The 17,202-nt window shown below is 35.6% G+C and overlaps 1 protein-coding gene across 23 annotated transcripts in view; it reads left to right on the top strand.

Annotated features, from left to right (window-relative positions):
• HDAC4 (histone deacetylase 4) overlaps positions 1–17,202 on the top strand; it is a 441,670-nt gene that overhangs the window by 233,772 nt on the left and 190,696 nt on the right. The window contains exon 2 of one of the 23 annotated variants that reach the window (XM_067111687.1): positions 6,134–6,196. The exons of 21 other annotated variants lie outside the window; for them this stretch is intronic. The gene's annotated coding sequence lies outside the window, so the exon portion shown is untranslated. Of the gene's footprint in view, positions 1–6,133; positions 6,197–17,202 lie in introns of those variants that run through there. One more of the 23 variants, XM_067111682.1, reaches the window with a different exon arrangement.

Here is a 17,202-nt window from a genome sequence, read left to right on the forward strand (position 1 = left end):
GATGCGCAGTGGTGGCGATTCATCCATTCCCTTGAAAGGGGGGCGGGTTTTGAGGGCAAGTGGCTTAGAAACAGGAAGTTATGAAACAACATACTTTTAGACTTTGTCCCTTTAAGCTGATTCGATTTTCACTTTCCATTTTTCTGTTCTCTTATTCTGTGTCCAGAAAGATTTGGAGCGTGATTTATTGTATCAACACTTCATTTGTTTTTTCATGTGCTCCTGTGCTGTTGGAAATGGTGATGTTTACATCAGTACATTTCATTGTGGTTCGAAGAAAATTAATTTTAGAGTTTATGTTTGCTAAAATATGCTCATTTTTTTTTCAACATTAATCCGTTTCGATATATAACGGGATTGGTGGCTGTATAAAAAAAAATCGTGACAATGGTAACTTCTATATCAGACTTCAGCTGCTGAAAAGTGTTTTAACCACCTGTGTAGAAAACGGACACTTTCTTATCTGTTCCATACACCTGCATGGAAGACACATCACCAGAGTGTCGAATCCCGTACACATGTTCACCATTTGATTCTTATCTTGTACCCACTGTCGCACTTCTTGAATAATTAGGGCCCTTCGTTGCCAACAACCAACACTTCCTAGGTTTTCCTCTCTTTCTTCTTCCTGGCACTTCAGAATTACACTTCTGTTCACCAACCTCTTGTCATCCAGTCTTTCCACATGACCGAACCATCTCAAAACATTTCTACTAGCGCTAACCTTGTTGCTATTTCTTCTGTGTTCCACCACATTTCTCAACCTTTTAGTTCTTGTTACACTATAGATTATGCTGTGCAAGCAGTTCATCTCTACAGCTTCAACCTTAATTTTTTGCATTTTAACTCACAGGCACCGTCCACTTATCACTTTTATAAAGGATGATTGTTTTAGACCAATCTTTCACAAATTCCAGTCTGAGCCTTCAAAGAAACTTGTGGTTTTCTCTTTATTTTTGTACATTTTATGCTACTTTCTTACTTCACCTGCTTTGTGACTCTCCTCTCATCCTTCCATCCGAAGTTATTACTCCTTCCATTTGCTGCTTTCTTACTCCTTGCTGTTTTCTGAGGTATGGAAGAGAAAATCTTCTGGACCTGCCCTTCTAAGGGTAACGCCATGTAGGCTACATAGATAGCCTAATTACTTAAAGCAAGCATAAATGATTGTCCTCTTGACGGTTCCTGCAAATTAACGGATGATGATGATGATGATGATGATAAAGTTGACCGTAAAACACTTGATGCTCACTAAATTGGCCCCCCGAAAAATACCTAGTTCATATCACCTTGCCATTTTGACTATTTTTGTATTGCTTCCAGGTGTTGCACTATTTTTTTTTATTATATATGTTTGGAACTAAAGGAACAACAAACGTATGTCTATACAGTTTTGTATATTTCATCCCTTTGATGCTTTTTTGTCTATTTTTATACCCTTCATGATCAGTCGGATGTTATTAATGGTTCAGAGTCAGACAATTAGTTTTTTATACCCAGTGTTTTTTTTTTATACCCTGTGTACTTTTCAAGGTCACCGCAGACAGGTACCCGAGCAAGGCAGCGGAGCATGTCTAAATCGTTTGTTTTTATTGCATTCTTATTGCAGAAAGTGCGTGCCATTTGTGATTTAATACTGCGTTGCATAATTCGTTTGGTATTGTGTGTCTTGCAAATATCTGATACACACGCACACAATGATGTGTATATGTATATATATATATATATATATATATATATATATATATATATATATATATATATACATACATACACACACATATGTATATATATATATATATATATTTATTTATTATATATTTTGAATGGGCTCTTTGGCCCATAGGTGCAGCACTAAACTGAAGATAATTGCTAGGTCCATTGACCGCTCCCGTCCTACCGCCTGCTGAGCTGCAAGTGAACACTTTCTCTCTTCGTAGGCGTTAATGCCCTTCCATTTGAATAATCACTTGCAACCTATACTTCATTTCCAAAGAGCATATGAAATTTATGAAAAAAAAAAAAAAGGGTAGAAGGCGTGTTCTAGCGAAGTCCAATAAAAGTAAGGAAGCGGTTGTTGCGGAAGGTCTGTCAGAGGGATCATGCTTGATTAACCCGTTAAGGAACGAACGTAGTACTAGCAACTTGCTTTTTTCACGTTGGCAACGCATGTATGTATGTGTGTGTGTGTGTAGTTGTATTTGTGTTTATGTACGAACATCAGACGAGCAATGAACACTTGCATCTAGTTTTTTCTTTTCTCTTTTTCCGTCTCAGTGGCTACCCACAACTGTCTTCTAATAACCTGGTACCCCAAGTCACTGCTAACTTCAGCAGAGTGCGCTGGACTTTTGAAAACAGGGGAAAAATAGGAGGAAGTAGAAAATAAATATAAACTGTGAAAATCCAGAACTAAATGGAATGTGGTGTCACTGAGGAATGATATTTACTAAGAAGAACTAAAACAAAAAGTAACATATTATAATGAAAGAAAATGGAACACAAGGAAGAAAGGGAGAGAGGGAAAAGATTATTTTTATCCCGATGGATGAATGACAGACAGAAGCGGTTTCTGGACTGTCAGTTCAAATTACTGTCTTCGGCCTTTGTTACCTGCTGAGTGCGGGGGTGTTACGTTGCGTGTGTGTGTGTGTGTGTGTGTGTGTGTGTGTGTGTGTGTGTGTGTGTGTGTTTGTTTGTTTGTTTGTTTGAGTGTGTGTGTGTGTGTCTTTGACTCTGCTTCAAAAGTATGAAAGAATAGGTAGGTTGAATTTTCTTCAGTTTACTTCTTTAAAATGAAACTCGCTCTGTACATTGAACTGAGGCCTTTCCTTTTTATTTTTAAATATCCTTGCAACTGAATTAATTATTTCCTTTCAGGGGCATAGTTTGTGTTCCTTCCAGTTGGTTCTTTTCCGTGAACTTTCGTTCCATTGATTCCTTTGAAGGAAACCTTTTCTTTTGATTTTTCTTATGCTTCTTCCAGGAGAATTGGTTCTTTATCTTTAACTGTGTTGATTTTTAGTTATTTTAAATGGATTCTCTACCCTTAAATTTCGAAGTAAAATTTTACCATTAAATTGGCGTAGCCCTAAGGCCTTGAATTGTTTCTTTTCCTTTAAATACCATATTTTTCTTTCTGTTGAACAGAATTTCTTTAAATTCCATAATTTGTCATTCCTTCGAAATGACTGTTTTTCCCGTTTCATTCTATTTTTCCCTTTGAATTTGAATTTTTCCTTCAACTTTTAATCCATTCATTTACATGAATTGATTCTGTCCTTTTGAAGAGTCTTTATTGCTTTTTCTTCTTTTTTCTTTTCGTCAGAAAAAGCAAATCCTACAGTTACTTATTAGTTATTTTGTAGTATATTTTTCTTAGAGGAAAATGACCTCACCTCACCAACGAAAGACCCGAGCCTTGCCCAGTACGGGAAATCACGTTCGTGTCCGTTTCCTGATAAGTATTATTTCCCATGTTGACCTTAGTAGTGAATTTTGTACCTGGTATTTAGTCGACTGTGGTGGGGTCCAATCAGAGCCAAGAGGGCACGGGGGGAGCAAGGTGTTCATCCCAGAGGGACATGTTGAGGATTACATGTCACCGTTTTTGTGACATTTACCGAAACTGGAATTTCCCATTTAGGATTTCAAGATTTTTAGTAGAGAACACGTCCCAAAATAGGGGGAAATTAATGGTTTAAGAATATTTTGCGTTGGCCATTGTATCGCATAACGCTTTGGTGACAATGACAAGTTGATATTTTATGTAAGTAATTTCTTCTCCCTTCAGAGAGGATGGTAAAAGGGTGTATAATTCGAGGATGGTAAAAGGATGTATAAATCGGAAGTGTTGGGAGGGGGGATTTGGGGGAAGGAGACATGGCAGAAGACCCAGAAAAGGCTGGACAGATTATATGAGAGAAGTATTAGAACGAAAGGTTCTAAATATTTAGGAAAATTTGGAGTTCGAGGTAGAGTGAGGGGACAGTGTGTGTAGCGGTATTCGACTTGCTGCTGATGTGGCCTCTCTCTGCGGTTGGTGCTTCATCCACGATTCATGTTATATTATGAATGCAGGAATGACGGTTGTATCTTTTTCTGGAACAACACACCGTCATACAGAGAGCGTAACACATTTATTTATATGTGGTTACATTCTTATACCATTTCTACATTCCCTATATAAGCAGTTTTACTATCATATTCCATCTTTCCATATTTTTGTATTCTATTTTTCCACATTTCTCTTTATTTTGTCTTATTTTCGTTCCCTTTACGCATCTTTCTCCTCTCTTCCTCTGTGGCTGATCGTCCAACCCCTACTCGATTTTATTTTTAGCTTTGTTATTGGGCATTCTTTGTTCCTCAGGCACCGAATTGACGTCAGCAATACTGTAGGCTTTTGGTATAGCGTTTCTTAGGCCTAAGTTGTCCCTAATACGGATGACGTTAATAGTAACTCCGCTAATATAATTGGCAAAGATGATGATATCAGTAATTGATTCTCATCTACTTCTTCCTCCATTCACATTTTAGGTTTTTTTTTTCTGGAACCCAGTATCAACATGTAACGGATACTGCTATGGCAGTAATAAGCGTAGCAGTAAAAAATCTATTACTGTCATTAACTGTTGGTGCTGGTAATGAGGGAAAAAGTAGCTGAGATAGCAGTAATAACAGCTGATGTCAAATTCCAGCTATATTCTCCAACGACTGCGAAGGGCGAAAAGTAGCTGACTGCAGTATAATAATATATAATAATAATAATTTTCTACCTATATTTTTCTACGACTGCGAATGGCGAAAAGTAGCTGACTGCAATAATAATAATAATAATAATAATAATAATAATAATAATAATAATTTTCTACCTTATTTTTCTACGACTGCGAAGGGCGAAAAGTAGCTGAATGCAATAATCATCATCATCATCATCATCATCATCATCATCATCATCATCAACGGTTATCATTGATACAGTAACTACATCATAATCACTATATCAAAATTGTTATCAGTTCTGCTTTGATTATGATGAAATAGTTGCTTTAGTAGCGATAATAGTTGAAGTACGGTGTTTATTATTATTAATTACGTTCAAATCTCGCACCAGTAGGAGTAGTGGTCGATTTTATTACTATAGAGTTTTATGTTGACTTCATACATCCTAAAATTCTTTCTTCATACCAGTTGTCGTTACCAGAAATTTTTGGATTGCAGAGAACGAGAAAAAGAAAAAAGAAAAAATGGTTCCAATGTGAATGGAGGAAGAGGTAGACAAGAATCAATTTTCCTTCCTTCGTACAATTCATTTTCATAACTCGCATGCCATGCCGGCACGCAGTCCCAACCCTTTGTATGCTACTGTTTAAGTCCGTGACCTTCAATCTAGTGAACTTTAGCGTGTGCGCGCGTGCGTATGTATTTTTGCACTTGCTTTCAATGTAAACGCGCTGTTGTTTGTAGTATGTATGTCTGTTAAAACGCGTGTTTTTTGTTTTTGTTTCTTTATATTTATATATATATATATATATATATATATATATATATATATATATATATATATATATATATATATATCTATATATCTGTTAAAGATAGAGATTCATATTCTTGTTCGCAACATTCATATGTATTTGTGTGCGTACGTTTACGTTGTGTTACACATACGAACAAGTCTCTAACATTCTGACGCACCTTTGAGCTTACGCGAATAAGACGATATACATACAAGTTTTGTAATGTTCAGTCGTACTTGTGTGCGTATGTATAGATGTCCGTATAAAAAGATACATGAGGAAATCTGTGACGTTTGGTGTACTTAAGCTCTTATACGTATAAAATGAGACACTCAGATTTATGATATTAACAAGTACATATGTATTCATATATATTTCTGCGTAAGTAACTACAGTTATTCTTCTTCTGAACAGTGAAAGATCCATGTAATCGTAAAGTGTATCCTTTTAAACTGACAGACCTTTTTGTGCGAATATAAATGCAGTGCACGTAGACACTGGCACATTCATTATTCAGACAACACGCACGCATCTGCGGTATGTGTGTGCAGACGTAAAGATACTCACATTTACGCACTTCGTGTCTTAATGCTCTCCCTTTTCTTTTCCAGGTATGGCTCGTGTCTGGGCTGCTTGCTCTAGTGAATAGCTTTTAAAAAGGGATGCAGGCAGAGGTAATGTTCTCGTGTGATTATAGTGTACTGTATTTGTTGCGTATCATGTTTTGTGAATATTTATTTTGTTTTTTTGGATCGATGTCGAATCTATGTTCCACAACCGCGGGTGTTCAGTGTATATAATTAATGTTTCATTACTGTCGTCAATAACTTTTCTTGCTGTTGAAGTTTTCGCTGTCTAACGTGCCTTGTATTTCACTATTGTAAGTTTATTATGTAAGTTATTGATGTTTGTAGGCATTATTGGAGCATCATTAGCTTGAATGAAATGTTTGTTAACACGGTCTCTCAGCTGTTACCACAAAGCTTACGATACAGCTACATTATAATAAAGTTAATGATCATGATAATCCATGGGATCCATTTCTGTTGTGTTCACTCTTATGGTGTATTGTTATTAAAATTACGTTTGAAACACTCACGCTTAACGAGGACCGCTGTCCCCCCCCCCACCCCCCATCGTCAGAGGGAATGAAGCTGAAAGAGAATTGCTCATAGACATGCTGTGCATCAGATTCCTTATGTATTTTATACCAGTATGCAGTCACGAAATTACTTTGAAGTCATAATATCTTTTAATAACATTCCTTTCTACATCTAGTTGCTGTAAATGATTCTAGCCAGCCCCCCCCCCTTCTTCCCGTCCTGCACCTTCCCGCTCATTATAAGATAAAGTAGTCTTTCTTTTACGGTGTACAGTGAACTGGCCCATGGTCAGGTTTAGGTTTCAGGAGCTTCCTTGAGTCCTCCGTTGCAAACTGTATTCTCTTAATTAATCGTTGACCGGCAGCTGACGTTTTTATCTAGCCGTTTAAGCTTGCAGTTATTATAAATATTCTTATGACGGATAGACAGTGTTGTTTACTATTTTTTTCATGGCATGTGTTTAGTTTAATCTGTGTGTTACAGTCTTTCTCCGTGACACGTTTATAGTCTTTGCTAATTACGTTTTACTTCATCACGTAATGTCTTTTTTCAGGATTTTTGTGTTCATTGGTTTTTGAGTGTGTGTGTGTGTGTGTGTGTGTGTGTGTTTATTGCACGTTTTCATCTCTGTTGCAGAATTATTTCTTCACATAAATACAAAGCCACCATTTTGTAATACCATTGGTAAAAGTTTTTGTTTAATACTAGTTTTTGTAGGTATGTGAACCTACCAATCGGTTTTTTTTAAGCTCGACATCAACTATTTACATATGTTTTGGGATAAATTTAGTTGTATTTTATGCAAATGATTTATTACCGTGTGTCAGTAACACTGGAATATCAGCACGTTCAGAGTCATTTGGAAGTATTCGTCTTTTATATGCTCGTGGTTCTTCTAATAAGTTTGGAAGTCATTGTCGATTGATTTGTGGATCTTGAAATGATGGCTTTTCACAAGGATCATGAAATAACGATGTTGTCGCACTGAGTGTCAAATAACAATATGTTGGCAGTAATCGTCAAATAATGACACTGAGGCATTGATCGTCAGATAGCGATATTGAGGCAGGGATTGTCAAATAATGCTGTTGTGACGATGATCGTCAAATAACGATATTGAGGCAGTGATCGTCAAATAGCAATTTTGTCGCATGGATCGTGAATTGATGTTGACGCATGGATTGTGAATCAGTAGCCTTGACTCAGGGATCGTGAAACGATGTTGTTGACGCAAAGATTGGGAGTGATGGTGTAGGTGCATGGAATTTGAATTGATGGTGTTGAAAGGGTCCAAACACAGGGATCGAGAAAAATGATTTGGATGCGGGGATGGTGAAATAATTGTTTGAAATGAATAGTTAGATCAGAACGCTGACTTTGGGATCGAATTGACACTGTTTACACAGAGGTCATGCAGTGCTGCCGGTGTTGTGCCAGGGATTATATCAAATTACACATTCGATATAATAATTGTAAAGTCACGACAATCATGCAAATTGTGAAATGGCGGCCTTATTGCAACGATTGTGAAATGACCACGTGGAGGCAGGGATTGTAAATTGCTGGTGTTTAGCCATTTTCCATAATTTCTGTGTTTAAACTTCTGTTTCATCCAGGTAATGGGAAGATTGTCTTGAGTAACAGTGAAGAGAAAAACGGTAAAACTCTCTTTTGAGGCCCTTATTTTAGAAAAAGCCTCTGTGATTATTCCGATTCATGAATTGTTTTTATTTCTTATGTGATCGTGTTTGCTGGTTTGCGTGTGCGTTTTGTTTACACAGGGATTTCCATTTAGTCTGAAACCGCTCGTAGGCGTGGATTTTGCTTGTTCGATTGTATGCGAGTACAAACGATTCCCTTCTTCAGTGGAGAACTGCACATAGCCGTTGCTGGCCCCTGATTTCACCGTATGAAACTTGTATCATTATTTACGTAGTGCCGGGTCATTAGACCAAACATTCATAAATCAAATAAAATCTTATCAATTATTCATGTATGTTCCTTTTCGGCCTTGTACAATGAATCAGGCCGTCAGTGAATTTAGCGTTTGGTTTTGTACACGCGTGAATATCTTCGGAACAGTTGGGATGTGTATGTATGTATGTGTGCATGTGGATGCATTGACTGCATGTAGGCCGTATGTATGCATGTGTGTATGAATGTATACCCAAATTCCTCTTTTTGTATGTTTTTCGTTGTGGTTGTGGCTTTCATATCGATGATAACGTTTATATTTACGGACGCCTTCGTGGGAGGAGCATGGTATTTAGAGTCGCTTGAAAAGGTCATATGGCATGGCCTCTCTCTCTCTCTCTCTCTCTCTCTCTCTCTCTCTCTCTCTCTCTCCTTCCTGGAAGTTTCCCCTTTTAGGTGAAATTGAAGTATTTTCGTTGGCACACACACACACACACACACACACACACACACACACACACACACACACACACACACACACACACACACACAGAGTTTAGTTTAGATTTATTTTAAGAAAGATGATTTTATTTTCAATGGTTTCAAAATGTCCAGTTGTGAAAAAGGTGGCTGATAAATTATTTCCCTTTAGGATTCCCAGTTGGTTAAAGACGATGTCATGTTACTTTGGCGTTACTTTGAACTGAAATTCTATGGCTGTTTAGTTAAAGCCAGACATCGGCTAATCCATGGATGATCCCAGTTACTCTCTCTGTGAGTGTTCGTTTGTGTGTGTGTGTGTGTGTGTTTGTTACGCATTTAGTAATCCTTCTTTTGTTAGCACGAACTTTAACATTTGTGTGCAAACCTGTTAGACCGTCCTTCATTCTATTCACAACCAGAATGTGGAATTTTCAGCTTCTCTTGTATTTCATGAGTGATTGAAAAGACTCGTTTCTAGGAAGAGCTGAGCGAGTTATGGACGCTCCGTTAAAACCCAGGCGCCTCTGTTAACCTAAGCAGTGAAATGGCGTATATGATAATAAGTAGACAGGGGTTGGTGATAACCAGGGTGGAAATGGGCGTAGGTCTAGCAGTCTTCCTTCCTGAAAATAATTGCGAAAAAAACACCGTAAATGTAAACCCTGTTTTAGATAACTTCTAAATTCGCTGAGTTTTATCATTTTACATGAAAAAAGGGTCACAGTGATGGATGAGTGCGTTTATGTTGGGATGTCTGTGAATGAAAGTAACCTTTTTGCAACTTAATCAAAAGAGTCCGTATCCATTTATATCTGTAACACAAACACTCATACGCGCATGCGCTTGCTTTGTGCCAACACAGAAGATCCTGTTTTTAAGTGGATGGGCCAAAAGAAATGTACATATTTTTGTTCGGGTGAAAAGTGTCCACATCGTTATTATTGGGTAAACGGAATTCCCGTGGTTTTGAATCGGAAAACCTCTCTCTTTTATTGTTAACATCTAAACCATCTGTTTTTAGTGGAAGAATGTCGTCATTTTGATAGAATATAGTTTTAATTCTAAATTATCTACTTCTAAAGGATAGGGTACTGTAGGTTGAATCGAAAATGCTCATGAGTTTGACTAAACAAAAATTTAATATTCAAAAAGTCAACTTTTAGATTGATAGTTTTCTATTGTGTATGAAAAAATAATGGTAATTTCAAGTGTAATTTGCTTTTAATTGTTTACATCAAAACCATTTCCTATTGGTTGTTTGAAAAAACAATGGTAATTTTAAGTGTAATTTACTTTTAATTGTATACATCAAAACCATCTACTTTTGGACTGATAGGTGAAAAATTTGCCTTTTTTAATATTCGGTCTCTTTATGCAAGCGATTGACCTTTCATACGTTTTACATTCACGGAAGAACCGAAGGCTCTTTGGCATATGAACGCCCCACGGTTTTACCAAATTTGTTTTATCGGGTTCGTTGGTACTGCTAAAATGGACGCCGAACGAACCCACTTCACATCCTGTAGTTTTATCAACCTTTTATCAGAACCTTAATCGCTCCCTTGTCGGGAAAAAAGGGTCCATTGAGGAGAAGTATAAGAAGAAGGGGCATTGTTTTTATTATCTTCTTATCGTTAATAATAATAATAATAATAATAATAATAATAATAATAATAATAATAATAATAATAATAATTAATAATAATAATAATAATAATAATGAACCAAACAAGAACCTCTTTCAGTTTTCTTCTGAAGATGGAAAGAGAAACCCACAAGATTCCTGTGTATAACTTGTTTACTTGTAAATATTTACATATTACTTTAATCTCGAGTACTTTTAGGTCCTAACTGTGACCCTTTTTCAAGAGATGTGAAGGTGGTGAGGCTGTTTACAAGTAAACAGTTTATACACAGGAATCTTGTGGGTTTCTCTTTTCAATAATAATAATAATTAAAAATACTCAGTAGCATAGTCTGAAAATGGAGAAGCAAATCCACAATTATGTATATGTACTGTACATATATTTAAAGATAAATCAGTATAGATAGTTTTCGGGAATTTGTTCGGTTCCCCATTTCAAAACGGGAACGGAACAAGTTATCAAAAGCTATCCGTACTGATTTATCTTTAAATATATGTACAGTACATAGACATAACTGTGGATTTGCTTCTCCAATAATAATAATAATAATAATAATAATAATAATAATAATATTATTAATAATAGTACTGTGAAAACCGCAGATATTGCTATTATTTGTAGTAATAATCAGTATTAATATTATTAAAACAGCACTAATAACGGCATTAATTATGCTAATAATTATATAAGAACGACAGCAACAACTTGTAATAACCGTAATAATGTTACAGAATGTCAAGAAAAATCCCATTACGTGTAATAGAAGTGAATAACATAACGTGCCTTAGCTTGGCAGCCCTCTCTGGGGCCCTGATTAGAATGCCAGAAGGATCAATGAAGTCGCTCTACTCTACGGGAGCGTAATGGCGAAAAGAACATTTCAGCTTGTTTCTGTGATCTAGGAAAGCAAGCAGAGAGAAAAAATTACAAGACAACAACAATAATAATAATAATAATAATAATAATAATAATAATAATAATAATAATAACTATTCATAAGAAAACTACCTTCTCGTTTTACATGCTAACGTTAGCACTGACGATGTTTATTTCACATAGTAATATATCTACTTTATAATCGTGGATTTTTATCACACAAATAATATTAATAATAGTAAGGGAAAAGTTAATGTTTGTACAGGTTTCATGATTAAGGTGTTTTGACGGGAAGTAATTGTGTGTATAAACATATATATATATATATATATATATATATATATATATATATATATATATATATATATATATATATATATATATATATATATGTGTGTGTGTACATACATACATACTCACAGACACTCTCAGAGAGAGAGAGAGAGAGAGAGAGAGAGAGAGAGAGAGAGAGAGAGAGAGAGAGGTAGCTGACGTGATTGGACTCCGAGGTATGGTTATGGGTCAGGGGTGCATGTATATAAGGAGCAACCACCTGGGTGCTATAATTAGGCGTTGACCTTAACGTGACATGAGTCTATTTGTCATGCGAAGAACTGGGACGCTCAACACATACCGTAAACTTTTAATTTATTCTTTTGTTTTTACTGCTGTGTATTTGCATATTCAGAGTACTGTATCGTCTTATTTGTTTTTCTTTGTAATTTTTTTAAAAACTTCGTTTATAGAATCATGTGTTATTATTCTTCTTATGTATTTGCTGTCACAGGCACAGGAGCTTTTGAATAAATTCAACAGTATTATATATATTTTATACTACGCATAAGCGTATGGGATTAACGCACTGGTTCATTCGCTGTGTTCAGATATGTAGGATACGCTGTTTATGTACTGTATGTCGGAGAAGGAATAAAAAGTTTAGATTGAAGTGCCGATAGAACTTGACAGACTTAGAATATGCAGATGACACGATTTTCATCAGTAAAGCATGACAAATGACCAAAGTTTGTTTAATAGAATGTATGATACATCCAGAGGCAAGACTCAAAATAAGTCTTGGAACAGAAATAATGAGGATTGAGCACGCACAAAGGGATGAAATAACTCGAGATGGAGAAAGGATTATATTGATGTTAAATCTTTTTGATTTTTAGAAACAATTATATCCAGCACAGGACCTCTCGAGTTGGAATTTAGTGAAAAACTAAAAGAAAAGGCTAGTCAGACAGCATACAGGTTGAGGAAGATTTGGAAAGTAAGTAGACTGAAATTGCAAATGGAAGTAAGATTCCATATACAATACATCTAGAACGGTTACAGTGGACCACAGCTTTGAGTGGAGATGACAGTAGACTTGCAGTCACATCCTGAAGTGGTAGCTTAAAATAGAAAGGATAATTTATAATTCTCAGAATCTGAGAGGAAAAGGTATGTGATACAAACAGGCAAGATATATATATATATATATATATATATATATATATATATATATATATATATATATATATATATATATATATATATATATATATATATATATATATATATATATATATATATATATATATATATATATGTGTGTGTGTGTGTGTGTGTGTGTGTGTGTGTGTGTATTATATATATATATATGTGTGTGTAGATAATAGATAGACAAATAGCTTGAAAAAAACCTTTCGTTATATTCAACCTAACTTTGTTTTAATTTGAGTTGTTTTACTCTGTATTTTCTGCAAAAGTTACTTCGCTTTTGGTCTGTTTTGATCATTTGCTGCATTTAATACCCAGTGCCCTTTTAATCCCTTGTAATTAGACCATCAACCTTACCAACATTGGTCACGGCGTACATTCTTACTCTTGACTCCTGCTGGCTTGCTCGTGTTGCAAACTTAAGACTGATATTTTCCCCCGTAATTGCATATTCTCCTTACTAGACCTTGTGAGTACAATTTTGATGTCGTCCTTTATTTCCTTAATTGTATGCATCAAATTCTTGTTAAAAGAAGAGAAGTAACTCACCGTGGACACATTCGTGAATGTACAGTGTACAAAACTTGTAATTCTTTACTTGTTTTATCCAATCTTCTACGAGACCATTGGAGCAACAGTCTCTGCGTAAGTAGCCTGTCATTAGCACTATTCATTGTCGATACCTTCTTTGCACCTCGTACAGATTTTTCACGCTGTCAGCACTCTTGTTCTCCCGTTCATAAGCCCGACGTTCGTCTTATCTCAGTAAGAATGTGACAATTTTTCATGCAGGACTTTGCACGTCAATTTTCCATTAAAAAGAGGGACAGGTTTTCTTTTAGTTATTTCTGTGGTGTGCTCAGTTAAACCTTATGTTTGGTTGTCATTCTGGTATAGCTGCCTTCTTTTCGTGACTTTTTGCTTACTGTGCTGTTTTTACTTACATTCTAGGCGCTTTCGTAACCTGTTTCTGATTGATATCGCCATTCGATGCAATTTGAAGTGTATATTCTTATAAATACGCGAACGGTTTGAATTCTGTATTGATTATAAAGTATTGCGTGTCAGAACAACTCGACGAAGTTGTTTGTCGATAAATAAATTCTCTTACACAAAATTAAAAGACACAGGCCCATTTGAAGCTTAATTCGCTCCCAACGTTGCATGTCCCGGACACATACTAACGACTTGTAATAATGGGAATCAGTTGTCCGCTTCTTTAGTGTATTGTTGCTCGTATCAATTAACTGTGATTGGTGTCTGCATGTAGTCGGCGAATAGTCGTCAGATTTCATCGCCGTGCCATAGGTATGTCAAGAAAGGAAAGCCGTAGAGTTTCTGCTCTGTGTTATGCAAGGGGGAAGTCAGTGATCTATTTTTTGCTGTCGTTAGTTGCGTTTGGATTTTACATTATGTATGTATGCATCAGTGTTTATTTAAATTGATGGTTGATGTAGTGTCTCTGGAGGTTCATTATGAATGAAACTTTTAAAAACAAATAGTTACTCCGTAGTTAACCTTTGTAAAACAAGATTGCGGCTGTGCCGCCGGTTCACTTTTCAAGTGTAAACAGTAGCTGTGAAGTCATTCAGTCTTTTAAATGCAATTAGTCGAGGTGAAATCAATCAACGTTTCAGGTATATTTAGATATAATTGTACGACACATTTTTATAATCATGTGAATAATCAAAGGTTTCACCCCATTTTGAACATTACAGGCTGTTTGTTGTTTTCTCTCACTTCTCTCCACCCCAGTATGGGGACCAACCTAAATACTTTGGAAAAAATGTGAACTTTCACTTAGCTTTTGGAGAGAGAATTCTTCCACCTCTTGTAGAATTGAAAATGGTGGAAATAGTACAGTATACGAGAACACTGTACACTTTAAACTGCGACGAAATAAGTTACTTCGGTGAATAGCAATTCTAAAATAAGGATTCTAAAATAGGGGTTAACAACAGGATAGATTATTGTTGTAAAACATAAGAATTCTAAAATAGGAGGTAGTAACATTATAGATTATTGTTGTAAAACACCGTGACATTGATATTGCTGACCAGGCCACTCGATGTTTACGAACAATAATCTCTATTGTTATTAACTTGTATTCTGGAATTTCTGTTCACTGCAATAAGTGTACAGTAGTTGATGGTTTCCATTTATTCGTACTCATGTCTGTACTTTGTTCCTATAAACCTAATTATTAATGATTTTATGTTGAAACATGGAGACTAATCGTTTTAAGTTAAATAAATTGTCAAAGATTTTCAAAGTTTGTGGGTTCCTTATACAGAATTTGTCCACGGGTAATATGCAGTAAATATATATATATATATATATATATATATATATATATATATATATATATATATATATATATATGTGTGTGTGTGTGTGTGTGTGTGTGTGTGTGTGTGTGTGTGTGTACGCACACACACACGTGTGCTTAAAAGCAGATCGATTCGGAAAAAGGTCCTTATCTGCTTTCAGTAACGCTAGTGAGGAGGACTGTAATATTAAACTAGGTAGGGCGATAATAATAATAATAATAATAATAATAATAATAATAATAATAATAATAATAATAATAACAACAACAACCTTCCTGAACTTCGGTGCTTTTTTTTTTTATGTTGGTGAACGAACCAGTCGTTCCTCAGACCATGCATTATTTAATATGACGTGTAGTCACCTTCCGTTTTTAAGGTTTTTGCCAGCAGAAGTTTCCTTCATTGATATTCTATGTTATTCTTTCAAGCTGCTTGTGGTGGGGGGGGGGTCCCCTCTGCTGTTGAATTGGTGGATATGAATGGATGCATTGATTTTTGCACTTACTCTTTGTATCTCGGTCGCCAGGTTATTAGTTCAACTTGGAACATTCCTTAGTTTTTACAGTTTTGTCGACAGTATCGTGCATTTAGCGTGGTTGTTGAAAAGTATTATCGATAGGTTACTTTAAAAAGCTATTCATGCGTCATGCTGTATCGTGACTACGTTTGAGAAATTGCGGAAGCGAAGCATACCATACATGGTATTGGTGTAGTGTTTTGAATTTTATTTTCTCTAAAAGGGCAACAAATGTTTGTTCGGGTACCCGAAAGGTTCATTTAATTTTTTTTTTTTTCGTTTTCAGTTTCAGAATTTTTACTTCAACGATATTTTTTGTTTTAACCAAAAGGCATCTTGTCAAGAATTTTAATTAGTTTTGAATTTTTTTTTTTTTTACCACCGCTCAAAAATAAAATGGGAATCGAATTTCCCTAAATTCTGGTGTAAGGTGAAACTTGACTTCCGCTTGAGATTCGTAAACACAGTGAACCGTATTCTCCGAAATGTTTTGGGCGAATTTTTTTTACTCCTCTTTCTAGGACCTTCGTGTTACCAATTCTGCTCGGATATTTTATAGTGCAGTTTGGTCCTGCCTACCCTGGGATTGTTGAGAACGAGGTCTCTGAGTCATGGGAAGAAGAAGAAGAAGAAGAAGAAGAAGAAGAAGAAGAAGAAGAAGAAGAAGAAGAAGAAGAAGAAGAAGTTGTTGAAAGTGATAATCGTATCCCGCGCTGCGACTTATTGTCAGCTGTTCGTCTGATTATTAGAGGATGTTTCTTTATTTATTGCATATCGTAATGGCGGTATATTATCGACTGCCAACGTTTATATGTGATAGAGAGAATTATAAATGTTTATACTTGTATGTGTGCACGTGCGTGTGTGTGTTCATTTGTGTTTGTAATTACTATAATTTGACTTTCCAGAATCAGCTCTATGTGGACAGTATATTCTGTATTTTTTTTTATTTAAAGAAACGTTTCAGTCATTTTATATAGGCGGAATCCTTCATGAAGAGTACTCTTTGTTTCTCGTATTCCTTGTGTCCTTTCATATTTTAAAGGTCCCTGTCTATCATTTATATAAGTCTCTCTCTCTCTCTCTCTCTCTCTCTCTCTCTCTCTCTCTCTCTCTCTCTCTCTCTCTCTCTCGTTTCCAAGTGTCCGTCTCAATCTTCATGTCTTCATAGCGATAATGTTTGTTTCTTTGATTATTAAAGTATTTCTGTGCTATGCTGATTAAGGAAAGTAATATTTTAGCTTTTAAATCAACTTGGAAGGATTTTGTATCGTAATCGCTATCTTGTTCCTTGGAGTAATAGATACTGTAATAATTTTTTCTCCC

Source organism: Macrobrachium rosenbergii, chromosome 11, assembly GCF_040412425.1.
Source record: "Macrobrachium rosenbergii isolate ZJJX-2024 chromosome 11, ASM4041242v1, whole genome shotgun sequence".
NCBI classification, from domain to species: Eukaryota; Metazoa; Arthropoda; class Malacostraca; order Decapoda; family Palaemonidae; genus Macrobrachium; species Macrobrachium rosenbergii.